The 13296-nt window shown below is 43.2% G+C and overlaps 1 long non-coding RNA gene and 1 pseudogene across 1 annotated transcript; both read left to right on the top strand.

Annotated features, from left to right (window-relative positions):
• Window positions 1-537: 537 nt before the first annotated feature.
• Window positions 538-956, top strand: LOC109943085 (uncharacterized). Its single transcript, XR_002265706.1, has 2 exons — window positions 538-577; window positions 673-956. It is a non-coding gene; the product is annotated as an uncharacterized lncRNA (long non-coding RNA).
• An 812-nt stretch (window positions 957-1768) lies between these two features.
• LOC103642575 (uncharacterized) lies at window positions 1769-11721 on the top strand (annotated as a pseudogene).
• Window positions 11722-13296: the final 1575 nt, after the last annotated feature.

The raw sequence follows: 13296 nt of genomic DNA, 5'->3' as shown, positions 1-13296 counted from the left end.
ATTTGGTTTTCAAAATTGTCATCATATGCTTGCGATTCAACTGAGGCATGAGTTACTATACTAAGTGCATGGTTCACTCTTGTAGGTTGGGTATTTTTGATTCTACGATTGATTCCAGAGAGCTGAGACGCCGTGGACGACAATCCACATCGTCGTCTTCACAGTCGTCTCGTTCACGATCAGCAGCCCATGAGATAGAGCTTGTGGTGTTGTGTCAACAGGCAGAGTACCATCAATCAGTCTTGAGGGATCAATTGGAGTACCAGAGGCAACAATCTGAATACCAGAGACAACAAGCCGAGTACCAGAAGAAGAGGGACGAGTATTATGCAAGCCTCCAGGCCCAAAATCAAGTTCTTCTCTCGGTAAGTTGAAGTAACATTTTGTAGCTTATTTTGCAAAACATTTGATGTGTATCTTGTTTGCTCAACAATGACTTGTATATAATTTGTAGCAACTAGCCCAACAAGCGGGCGTCCCGATGCCGACATATGGGATGCCGCCTCCGGACTTTGCACTGCCAATGCCAATGTTGGCGCCTCCACCACCGCCTCCGCCTCCGTCACAATTCCCTATGGTATGTACACATATGCGTGTGTGACATGTTCATAGATGTCTTATGTGTTTAAATGAACAACTGAGTGTATACTATTTCATGTGCTTGTGTTATAGGGATTTCAGACACCCCCCGCTTCAGTTGCCGCACCTGGAGATGGGTCTAGTCAGGACGACACAACACATTCGTGGGTGAACAAACTTTTCAGCACGCATAGTCCAGCCGGAGGAGGTGGCGATGGATATGAGTGATACTGATGTAAAACACTTGTTGAAACCTTTCATGTGAAAGCCTACCCGTCGAATAATGTTCATTTTGGAGTTTGGACAACTATGTTTATGTAAACACTTATTGCAACCATTTGGAACTATGTTGTTATGTTAAATTTTGTGAATGTGAATGCTTTATGTGATTATATTTGTGAATGTGTATACTTATGTGAGTATAATTGTTAATGTGAATGTGTATATGTGTATGAATTCTGTTTTGTATTTGCAAATGTCAGATTTTTTAAATTTCAGATTTTTGTGCAATTTCTGAAAAACGTTATGTCCGACGGCTTAGTGTAGGCCGTCGGACATAATATTTGTGTTATGTCCGACGGCTTAAAACCGTCGGACATACGCTATATGTTATGTCCGACGGCTTAAAACCGTCGGACATAACAACTGTGGGCCCAGGCAGCGGTTAAAACGGTTACGGCGCCTTATGTCCGACGGTTCGATAGGGCCGTCGGACATAGCGTATGTCCGACGGCAGCCGTCGGACATAATGTTATTTCCGACGCATTATCCACGACGGCTTAAAACCGTCGGAGATAAGCTAATGCCGTCGGAGATAGCTTATCTTCGACGGTTTAGTTCTTATGTCCGACGGTTCGAGCCGTCGGAAATTTCCAAGTTTACTGTAGTGACTGTAATTAAGATATCATAAGTAATGCTTCTCGCCAGAGGATTGTTTGTGGGCTGGGATTGCCGCCTGGAGCAATACTAGAGTATGTATAAAGGGAGAGAAGAGTAGCTGAAGATGGCAGTGATGGAGCAAAAGGCAGGCAGAAAATTAAACAAAAGATGGAGCTAGGCAGCAGCATGCAAGCAAAGCAAGGTATCGTACAATACCCTGCCGTGTGATCGAGTGTGCGCGTTCTTTTGCTTTGTTAATTGTTAGTTAGGACGGCAACACACTGTTATATTAGATGGTTGGTTCATCGCGTTCCATTAGCCATGTAATCAATCTCCGATCCAGGACCAAATCACTCTCCATCGTCTCCATCCCCAACGACGATCCGGATAAAATTGAAGGTGCGTGCCCTTGCTTCCCATCGATTTTCCTCGTCATTTTGTTTTATTTGTTCAATCGAATCGTTAATTTGATTAATTACTAGCAGTAGCTAAGAATTTGATTACTACTAGCAGTGTCGTCCTCCACGCGCGCGGTTGCATTTCCGTCTCTGCTGGGTGGGTTGATTTGTGAAGGTGCGTACATCGTCATCCCTGCCCCCTTCCGATCGATATTCGTCTTCACTATATTTCATTTTTTGAATATTGTATAAGAACAACAAATTCCAATCAAGTTAATTAGGAGAAGTACATTATATATTACCCATTCTTAAATATTTGTCGTCCGCTAGTTAATTTTTGAACTAAAACGCAACAAATAAACCATGTGTTTGGTTGCAGTAGAAGTCGAGCCAGGTCAGGATAAGGCTGACTCCAACAAGACCCTCTAAAGGGTCCTGTACTCTAAATTTAGAGGACGAGGACGTCCTCTACTCCCTCCAGCAACGTCCTCTAAACGGTCCTCTAAATTTAGAGAACGTTGCTGGATCCTCTATATGTAGAGTTTCTCTAAACGGTTCTCTATCTATTTGAATACTTTAAACAACCGGTTTAATAAAACTAAAATATGTAAAATACATTTGAGAGTATGACAAATACGTATATACAAAAATTAAAAAATTTAAAATATCTTTAATATAGGTATTTACATATAGAGGACATGATTTAGAGGACGTTGTTAGAGAGAAAGTAGATATAGGAGATGAAATCTTTTAGAGAAGACTGTAAAGGACGGATATAGAGGATGTATATAGAGGACGTTGCTAGAGATAGTCTAAGCCTAGCTAGTGTTAGTTGAATCACCAGGCCAGGATAAGCCTAGCCGGTGTTAGTTGAATCCGCTGAGTTTATACATATGCTTCTGTTTGGTTATTTGTACATACTCGTGCAGGCTATATACAGACTTTGTTTGGTTTCTTGTACTGAACATGAGTTATAGAAGACTATACATAAATAAATATCTAAATATTATATTGCATAAACAGTCTTATTTTGTTCAAAAAATCTGAGAAACATAAATATAAAATCAGTTTGGCAATTAAATGTTTTTATTAAAAGATATAATAGAAAAACAAATTAAAAGTCATTCTGGTTTTACTTGCTGCATGCAATGGATGGCTGCATTCAGCCTGGACGCGCGCCTACGCGAACTGCGGGCGTATGGCGTGGGCCTAGCTGAGAGCTAATATTTGTATCTAATGAGCCTACATGTATAGAGAAGTGAACCAAACGAATAATGTTTTATGGATCCGTGGGTGCAACTGCATGTGGAAAGCAGTCAACCAAACATACGGAAAAAGAATGGAGTGAGTATGTAATATAAAATTGTTTTGTAAACTCAGTTCAAGTTATTGTCAGGTGTTGTTTGCAGTAAGGTGGTCCAATTCCTCTCCCCCGAGAATGAAGCTGGATATTTCTTTCCATTATCTAAAGAGCTTATAAAAAACTGTAAAACAGTAGTCCATCAATCCATATTCTCGACATAACTAATTTACAAAGCACTTAAATAAAATGCATGTTTCCCTTTGTTTATTTTCTAATACAATATACGAAATAGATACTCTAGAATTTGTAGTGTGTGTATATGTATATTTGTATGTGCGCGTGCGTGTTTTAAAATTTTATATTTTTTTATTTTTTCATGTTGATTGTTATATATTTATCATTCTTAAGTTGAAGCTCTTATTTTAATGTATCTTTTATTAAATCCCCATTGTGTGTTTCAAGTCACTAACTACATTCTTAAATACTATAATAAGGTAAGCCATTATTTGAATCATGCGCCATGATCATTGAAAGATCATTATGTAAATATGGTAGAACCCGAATGATAATGATAATTTGCTTACAAAGATAGAGATAAGAGCCCTTATAATTAGGTATAATCGGTATAATCTCGGCTGAGCCGATCTATATCCTTATCTAGCGATCAGCTAAATAATCTTCTTGTAATCGCTCTCCTCAGATTATAAGGAGGGTCCAGGCGCCCTAAAAGAGCAGATCATCTTATCACATTACATAAGCAATACATAAGCAATAGACACTACCACACACACAGGACATCGGATGTCATCTTACATTGAGAGCTAAAACTTGTCTAAATCCTCGAGCCTCTTTTGCATTTACCTTCAGTTCTTGGTCTCGCAATCCACCCCATAAATTCACTACCAAATAATCCTCGATAGTTGGCACCTAGGTAGGGGAAATTGTGATGATCATAGCATATCTGATGGCAACTATGGGCTTTGCACAGGGAGACGTGATCTTCGGTACCTTCAGATTCGTCGCCAACACGCTCGAGAACCTTAGGCTTGTCCCAGATTCCCCGACGACCTCAATTTCCCTCACCCAAGCTCTAGTAGATCCAATCTGCACTTCGTTTTGGACGTCTCCTTGACACCATCTCAAACTCAGACCATGCTTCGACTTGGATTCTGGCCATGACTCGAACTCAGACTCATACTACTCAGGAGATCAGTTAGTGTTTAGGGCAAGCTCTGGGCACTAGGATGGTCGGTCCTCTAATCATGCAGACAATGATGAAGACCAGACAACGAGAATACTAAAGAACCATGAAGAGTTGTGGCAGCGTGGCCAAGATGCACATGACCATTACCCAAATGGACGATTTCCATGGCCAACAAGTGTACACTACAGCGAGATTGAACATCATGATGGTGAAACTCCTTTGGGATAGAACCACCCCATTGTTTCCATAGGATAATGTGCAGGCTCATGAAGAATTGAAAAAGGTAAACAACATGATGGCACACCCGACTTTCATTGGGTGATAGTCGGAGATATAGAGAGTATAACCCTGTATAGATTTGACAGGGATCTTGGTGTATTATCCTATTGCATACCACTACCGATTGGGCCTAGTCTGGTTACTAAGGGATGAACATAGCAAACTCATAGAGAACCATGAGGGATACAATGATTTTAGAGAGGTTTAGACTACTGGAGCATAATACCCTACTTTCTCTTTGAGTGGATTGGATTGTCTGAGGAAATGGCTAAGTGCTGAATACAAGGTGTCTATAGAATCTGAGTGCGGAAAATGTATGGAGTTGTGTAAAATTTAGGAAAAGAATGTATGAAAAGGATCCCCGTGCAGGGGGCTCCCTCTACCTTTTATACACAAATGGAGATGGGGTTATAACTGACAATTGGGGGTAGAAAGACGGATGTCCCACCCTTGCATTAATGGAAGTCTCATTAACGTTAGTTTGAGTTCCTGTAGGCATGTGTGAGGTGTTGTAGATGCATGCCCTGCCTGTATCAATGACACGAGCGTGTGGGGGGGGGGGGCATGTGTAAAGCCCAAAATTTGTATAAAAATAATAGGATAAATAAATAAATAAACTTATATGCTAGTGTTTTGAGGATTTCTTGATCTCCTTTTCTTTGGGCATACTCAATTAAGGGAATTAAAGTAGTCAAATAGCAAATAGATAAATACAGAAATATGCATCTCATGCTGAAGTTCTTGTATTTTTGCATTTGTATTCAAATTTATGTGACAAGTTTAATTTCGAAAAATAGAATTTGAAAATGGAAAGAGAAATAAGAAAAGGGAAGGAAATAGAAATGGAAAATACAATACAAAGAAAAATACATATACATAATTATAATTCTTTATGCTAGTACTTTATTTGTGTACTTAATCTGTGAAACTCACCAGCAAATTTGAATTCAAAATGCCAAATTTGGAAATTTAGAAGAGAGACAACTGAAATTATAAAAGATAAGAAAAAAAATCTAAAACCAGGATCTGGGCCGACACCTCACCCCTCGACCCATCTCCCGCATTCAGCATAAATTTGACATAGGGGACCCGCCTGTCAGCCGCTCACCACACGTGTCTCCTCTCTGTTGAAGTCGCTGGGTCACTGTCGGGGGACCCGGGCTATCAGCTTCCTCACCCACAAGCTCCACGCGCCCGCGTAACAATCGTTGCTGCGCCACAACAACCGCGCGTGCTCCAGCGAGTCTGGACCCCACGAGCGTAACACCCTCCGCAAATGTCGGCCTCGCCCGTGCTAGCAATATAAACCTAGGTCCTCGCCACATTGTGGAGTTACCAACTCACCTAAGACCTCGTCGCCGCAAACTAGAGGGAGCCGAAGGAGCCGCCGCCCATGAAACCAGGAGAAGACACTACTGTACTCAAATTCCTTGGCTGGGGGTGATCGACGGGTGCCTGCCGCAGGTGTGGGTAACCTGTGGGGCGAGAAGATTGGCCAAAGTCACACCAATTGCTCGTCGGATTTGAAGTGCCACAGTGAATCCGCCCTTCGTCATCGTTGGGGCATTGGACTGATCAATATGTGGTAAGTTACCCATGACCGAATTCACTTTCTTTCATTCGTCGCGTAGCATCTATCGGGGAGGAGGATAGCGCACCATAGAGCCAGTTACGCTTCGCCGGCGTTGGGCCACCGCGGGGTAGGGAGGAGCCGCCGTGCCCTGGTGTGCGGTGGGAGAAGAAGGGCCACTGGCCGTTGATTTCCCTATGAGCGACTAAGATTAGAACGAGAATACCGATTCAGCCTAATCAATCTGGTTCGTTCGATCTTGATCCTGCAACTTGGATTCGATCTCAAGTATTTTAAATCGTGACCGTCGATCGACTATCCAATGGCCACAAATGCTTAACGGTTTGCTGTAAACTAGATCTAATCATGGACGCTAGTTTCAGATCAAAGGGCCGAGATTGATGAATACCCCATCGCCGAGTATAATTTACATAAGAGCCCCTTGGCTTTGTTATAATCAACCCGTTGTCCATATTAGTTCAAAAGAAATCATGATTTGGTCCTTGAATTCACAAAATAAACCACGAACTATTGGAAAATACTAGCCGCAGCCCAGGAACTGAAGAAATGGAATAAAATAATTCAGAAAATGTTTTCTAGTATAGAAATAAATGTCTAATCATATTTAATTCATAATTAATTCATCTTAACTCCTTTTAGATCCATTCTAGTTGCATTAATCTCATATTAATATTGTTTATCATCTAGTGACATTGTTTTATCATGAAACATAGGTTAAAAATTATGCACTTAATTTATTCTATATCGAACACTTTAAACATAACTCCGAATTTAGTGGTTCTCGAACCTAGGACCTAGTTATGACGCGTAGAACATTATTATGCAGTTTATTCTTATGTTTGGTGTGATGTTAATTTTGCCTATACCATATTTGTTTGTATTGCTACGAATAGCAGCGAGGTTTACGAGTCACTTGAAGACCAAGTTGGTACATGGGAATCTCGTGTCTAAGGAAAGTTGCGCCCTTGATCACTCTTCTTTAACCAATAATGTTCTGGTTAATCACTGTGACATGCTCATGTTAATTTGATGGCACCTAATAGGCTTCCATATATTTGTTTATCCTACACCTTGTTTACCACTAAACTTTTGGATAGTTTTGCTATTGCTCTATCTGGTTTTAGGATTAATGTTACATTATGATCATGTTTCAGTTATGTTGTTGTTTATTTATTGTTCATGACAAGATCATTGTGTTAATTAGAACATGGAGCTTAAGTTGAGATATCCGTGCTACCACAAGGGTGGAATGGGACGTCCTTGGCTGACTAACTAGGAAGCTAGTGGAGGACTACCTTACCTAAAAGGGCAAGGGCGGTAGAGGAGCTGCGTATAGGGAGGTTCTCTGGTCGATTATGCTACGATGGCTTTTCGAACGAGCGATTCCTATATTGCCGTTCTCAGAAATCGTAGCGGGTTTTCTGAAGCTAGTGGAACTTTGTTAATGCCTCGTACTGGATCCTTAGCCATTCACCTCGAAAGTGTCAAAGGGCCTTGCAAACCCTGGCTAGATGGGATACACGACTTGTGGATAAAAGGTGCAACTTCTGCAGAGTGTAAAACTGGTATATCAACCATGCTCACGGTCAAGAGCGACTCAGGACTCTCACATGATTAAATTATGGAATTAAACTTAATATGTCATATGCATTGCATTGTGGGTGTTATTATCAATTGTGATCTCTTATTTAATTGGGTTGGTATCTACTTATACTTAGTAACGGCTAATAAAACTTTGACCAACTTTAAAAGGAATGCTCAGCTTTAACCATCTCCTTTGGTAAGTCTTACACTTCACATGAGCTCCCACCTTTGGTGAGTTTATGCACATTATTCCGCACAACTTGTTGAGCGATGAACGTATGTGAGCTCACTCTTGTTGTACTCACATCCCCCAGGTCAAGGACAGGTAACACAGGATAAGGCACGTGAAGGTTGCTATGATGAGTGGTCTAGGCCGTCGTCTTCCAGTCAACTATGGTTGCTGGATCGTTGTCTGTGTATGATGTAATTATTTAACTATTTTGTCAGAACTCTGATTATATAGTAAAGATGTGTCATTCGTTTCTGCATCATGAGTCATCATATGTGTGAGACTTGATCCTAGCACATATGTGACACACGCTCGGGTTTGGACCTAAATCCCAGGTGTGATAGAAGTGGTATCCGAGGAATGTTAGCTGTAGGACGAAATCTAGATAGAACTGGACAACACTTACCTACTTACCTTTGCTACTCTGATTCTTTCTATAGCCTTAGTGTTATTTATTTCACTTCTTATTGTTTACTTATGGAAGGGATAATTTACTTATTTAACACTTTCTTTCTAGACTTTGATTCCTCGTTTCTTCCTTTTGAATTTGAATTTAAGTAAAGTTTGGATCTTTAGGCTTACAACAATGACATCATATATTAATATGTTGTTAACTAACTCTTTATTTTCTTTGGAACAACCATTCAGGTGTTAACAGGACTGGTGGAGTAATATATGATCCATATCAGAAATTCGATAATGGCAGAGTCATTAATGCAGGAGTGGAATGTGTGGGAGACTCAGATAATGGTACTCCTGAGCTTCGTGCTACAACTGTTTCTGTTGGCTACTGGAAGCCTCCGTCGCCGCCACATGAGTGGACTGCTGAGGGCTTTGATATGGTTGAGCTACGTGGGGGCAGACCTAGTCGCTGTTTATGCCCTGGGCCTCTTCAGTCAGTACGAGGACAAATACATGTGCGGGAGGGAGTCGTTTGGTGACACATTGCCATTTCTTTGGGTGCCCTTTCTCATCGTGCACCTGGGCGGCCAAGACTCGATCAGTGCCTTCTCTCTTGAGGACAACAACCTGTGGCTGAGGCACTTGCTAAACCTCGGAACCTTAGTGACAGGGAACGAGGAACGATGGCGCGTTCCGCGTTCCCGGAATTTCGTCCCGAAACGAGGAACGGGAACGAACGGGAACACTCCAAGAAACGCTCGCGGAACGTCGTTTATCGAAGATAGGAACGCTTACCTTGAGGAAGTCGCGCCGCCGCGCTGCGCCGCTGCCGTCGTCCGGCCGCCGCGCTTGGACGCTGGGACGCGCTGGGACGATGCGTCGTCTGGCCGCCGCGCTTGGAGTCTTGGATGATGTGTCGCGCTACGACGATGCGGGCGTCGTCCGGCGGCCGCGCTGCCGTTGTTCGGCCGCCACGCTGCCGTCGCCGCCCAGCTCGTTCGCCGCCGCGCTGAGAATCAACTGGGGAAGAGGAATCGACTGACAGCTGACCGTTCGCGCAGTGGGGAAGACCGGAAGAGGAATCGCGCAGTGGGGAGAAGAGGAGTTGGATCTGAAATGCGACACCGCGTGGTGGGGAAGAGGAAGAGGAATCGCGTCGCGCAGTGGGGAAGAGGAAGACTGGAAGAGCAGTCGCGCAGGTGGGAGAAGAGCAGTCGCGCAGTGGAGGAGTCGTGCAGCTGAGGGGTTAGGCATGGAGCGCGTAAGAAGAGGAAGGGATTAGACATGCAGCGCGTAAGAAGTGATTAGGCAGGGAGCCGCGTACTGCCTGCTATTTAAATAGAACTGCGTTCCCTCTTCCATTACAATCGTTCCCTAACTGCGTTCCTAAATCATTGGGAACACGTTCCACGCATCGAATGAACGTGGATCAGCTGTATACCCCTCAACGTTCCATGTTGCTTTAACAGACGTACCGTGTTCCTCGTTCCCGTTCCTCGTTCCCAACGTTCCGGGAACCTTGTCACTAAGCTCGGAACCCAAGGAGTTCTAGCTCTGTATGTGTTGTGGAAATCATTTGATAGGATTAGTGTCAGTATATTGGTTCCTGCGATGCTGGTGTTCGTTTCTGGGATTATCAAGTACGGGGAGAGGGTGTGGGCTCTGAAGAGTGCGAGCCGAAAGGGCCTTGACAGGACATCAGCTAATCCCAGTTCACATGAAGACACGATCGATGATGTATTGATTTGTACCAAGGAATCGTATGCTCTTCGGACGGTGCTTATAGCTCGAGGATTTTTTGTGGGGCGAACTATGCCCCTGATGGGACAGGGGCCTGCATCAACACTATGGTTTTGTTTCAAGACAAAGTATCAAGGTAGAGAAGAGAAGCTGAAGATGGTAATTATGGAGCTTGGCATGATGTTCGATCTCCTCTACACCAAGGCCAACGTGCTCCAGAGAAGGATTGGTGTCCTATTCCGGTGTGCTTCCCAGGCGTTGATGGTCGTTTCCCTGGTTCTCTTCATGATACGACGTGAGGAAGGCGCCCACAATAACAAGGTTAATGTCGCGATTACCTACACATTATTCAGTGGCGCCATTTTTGTGGAGACCTGCTGTGTTGCTGCGGCGATTGCGTCGCCTTGGACAAGGGCACACTTGAAGGAGAGCGGCTGCCTTCGTGGCCTCAGCGACTCCTTGTTTGAGGTTGTTCATCTGTGCAAATCCACTGCTAATAACATGTCACAGTTTAACTTATTGGATCACTGCATCTCTGTCAACTCCAAACCAAGACTTTTCTCAAAGGCCCTCAGTGCTATTGGTCTGGATAAGCAATTGTACGTCCACCACATGGATAAGCAATGCTACTGGTGGATTATCAACCGTGTTTTGGAACATTTGGCCACATTGCCCGACGAATTCTCAGGTGTAGCAACTGTACACTTTACAATTAATGCACCCACTGAACATCCAGTATGGTTCAACCAGCTGAGTACATCCTTCGAGCAAGTCCTCTACGGCTTACACCTATACACTGACCTACATCTAAGCAGGCACTTCAACAACTGCAGCACTAGTAGCGTCGTACAACCACCTCCACCTGAGATTATGCGACTCAAGGAAGAATGCGAGACACTATCAAACTACATGATGTACCTGATGGTGATGCATCCTTCCATGTTGCCAGTCAACACGGTTGCGGCAGGAGATCTTGTTCAACAACTTATTGGCTGGGTTACTAACCACTCTGGACATGGGGCGACGACGACCAAGCTAGCAATTCTGCGAGGGTACTCAAGGACCTTTTACATTCCGGGCATAGCAGAACCAGACCAGCAAAGATCATTTTATTATTTGCAGCACTTACTTACGCAGATCAAGGAGATGTGGGTGAGGCTTCTCATGTATGCTGCTGGCAAATGCGGCGGAGAGGTGCACGCACGCCAGCTTGGTGAAGGACGCGAGCTCATCACCTTTGTCTGGCTACTCATGCTGCATCATGGTCTCTCGGAGACATGGCAGCTGAGTTCAAGCTTTTAAGATCTGATGATCCAAATGTAGCCGAGCGGGGGGCGTGGATTGTTTCACCTCCAGGAAATTATCAAGAGCCGACTTGTGCCTTCAACCACGTGACCTTTGTAGGGATTTAATCCCCTCCGATCTCTATGCAACCAACCGAACAATGGGTTCTGATGTGTGCACACATGTTGCATTTCATGAGTGGTCCATTTACTCAATATTCATTTTTTTAGTTTTTATGATGCAACAAGTATTGTTATTTGCCTTCAAACTTTCTTAATTCTTTTCGGTTTAATTCCTTATTCATGGCGTCTTGTACTTTTCATGCAGCTTTACTTGATCCCCTCCCTAAAAGATTTGCTCGAAGCGCCATATGCCCTTTAATTTGGATTTGAAACCCTAGCTTAGATTTGAATTAAATAGAAAACAAAACTGAAAAATAGAAGAAAAGAATAAAACAAAAGAGAGCGGAGCCGCTGCAGCCAGTTCTCGTCTACCCCCGTCACTCAGCCATTCTGCGTGGACGAGTGGGTTCTCCTGGGAGCGTGACGTCGCGAGCACATGAGAGGGAGAAGAGAGTCCGGTCGCCGGAACCGTGTGGGTGTAGATCGCCGCCGTGGGGGCTCCCATCTACACCACCGATTGAAGTCCAGAGAATGGTCATAGGTGTGCGCCTATATGTGAAGATCATGCTCAGGCGATTGGTCAGACATGGGAGTCTTCGGTGTAAATGGAATTCCTCATCGGGTTTCTCCTTTACGCTCGAGCCGCTGCGAGCCATGGGCAGAGCTCCACTCTCCATTACATACGGTAAGAATTCCCCCACTAGGTTAGCCACATTTCTTCGACGTGTTCAACCTGTCGGTGAAAAAGGGTGAGTTTCGTGCTCTTCGCCAGCAAAGCGCCGCGGCCTCCCATGCGCACCGGCACGACCTGTCGGTGAGAGGGGGAAAGGAGAGAGAGAAACACTAGGGACAATCTTGAGCCGTAGATCGGCTCATGTATGACCCTGATTAGAAGATGAGATAACGTATTAGATTAGATGAGTATTAGAGCGTCGATCGGATATCCAACAGTCACGAGAGGCTATCGGTTCAGGATCTATTATGGGTCGTTGGATTCGTGACAGACGTATGTGATTAGATGAGAGCGTGGTGATCGGTCGGTCGTTGATCTGTGATCCTAAGGCTGGTATAACGTACTGATTCGTAATCTAATCTGGGCGCTTGGTGAAGAGATCCAACGGCCAAGGATATCTCGTACCACTTCGCCGACAGCTTTGCTAAAAATACCCCGAGTAATTATAGAACCAACATGTCGTCCACCTAGTTCATAGGAAATAACAGTTGGGTCCTCGATTTTTACAACACAACCCTTGGTATTTGCAAATAGGTCCATGGTAGGATTTTAAAGTATAAAATTAATATTAAAATTAACCTAAAACTTCTTAAATGCATATTTTGATCCTTTTAACTCCAATTTGATATATTTCAGTTGCATTAGTTTCGTAATAATATTATCCACGTAGTAACAACATCATTTATACCACATCACACATCTTTATAATTAGATATTACGTGACCTATATCTATATAACACCCAAATTCTGAATTTGGGATTGGTAGAAGAAATCTGAGCAAAGTACCCTTGATAAATAATTAAACTTTATAATTCACCTTTTTAAAGGTAAATGATCATAATAAAATAACGATGGTTAAAATAAATCATAATAAAGATTAGACATTGGAAAAATGTTCCTATCAAAACAAAGGGAGAATTTTTGAATATACCTTTAATTCGACTACACACTCAAAATAATAATATATT

The sequence above is a fragment of the Zea mays genome, chromosome 10, assembly GCF_902167145.1.
Source record: "Zea mays cultivar B73 chromosome 10, Zm-B73-REFERENCE-NAM-5.0, whole genome shotgun sequence".
In the NCBI taxonomy this organism is placed as follows: Eukaryota; Viridiplantae; Streptophyta; class Magnoliopsida; order Poales; family Poaceae; genus Zea; species Zea mays.
The sequence above is the reverse complement of the archived record's forward strand: the minus strand, read 5'-3'. Positions and strand labels throughout refer to the sequence as shown.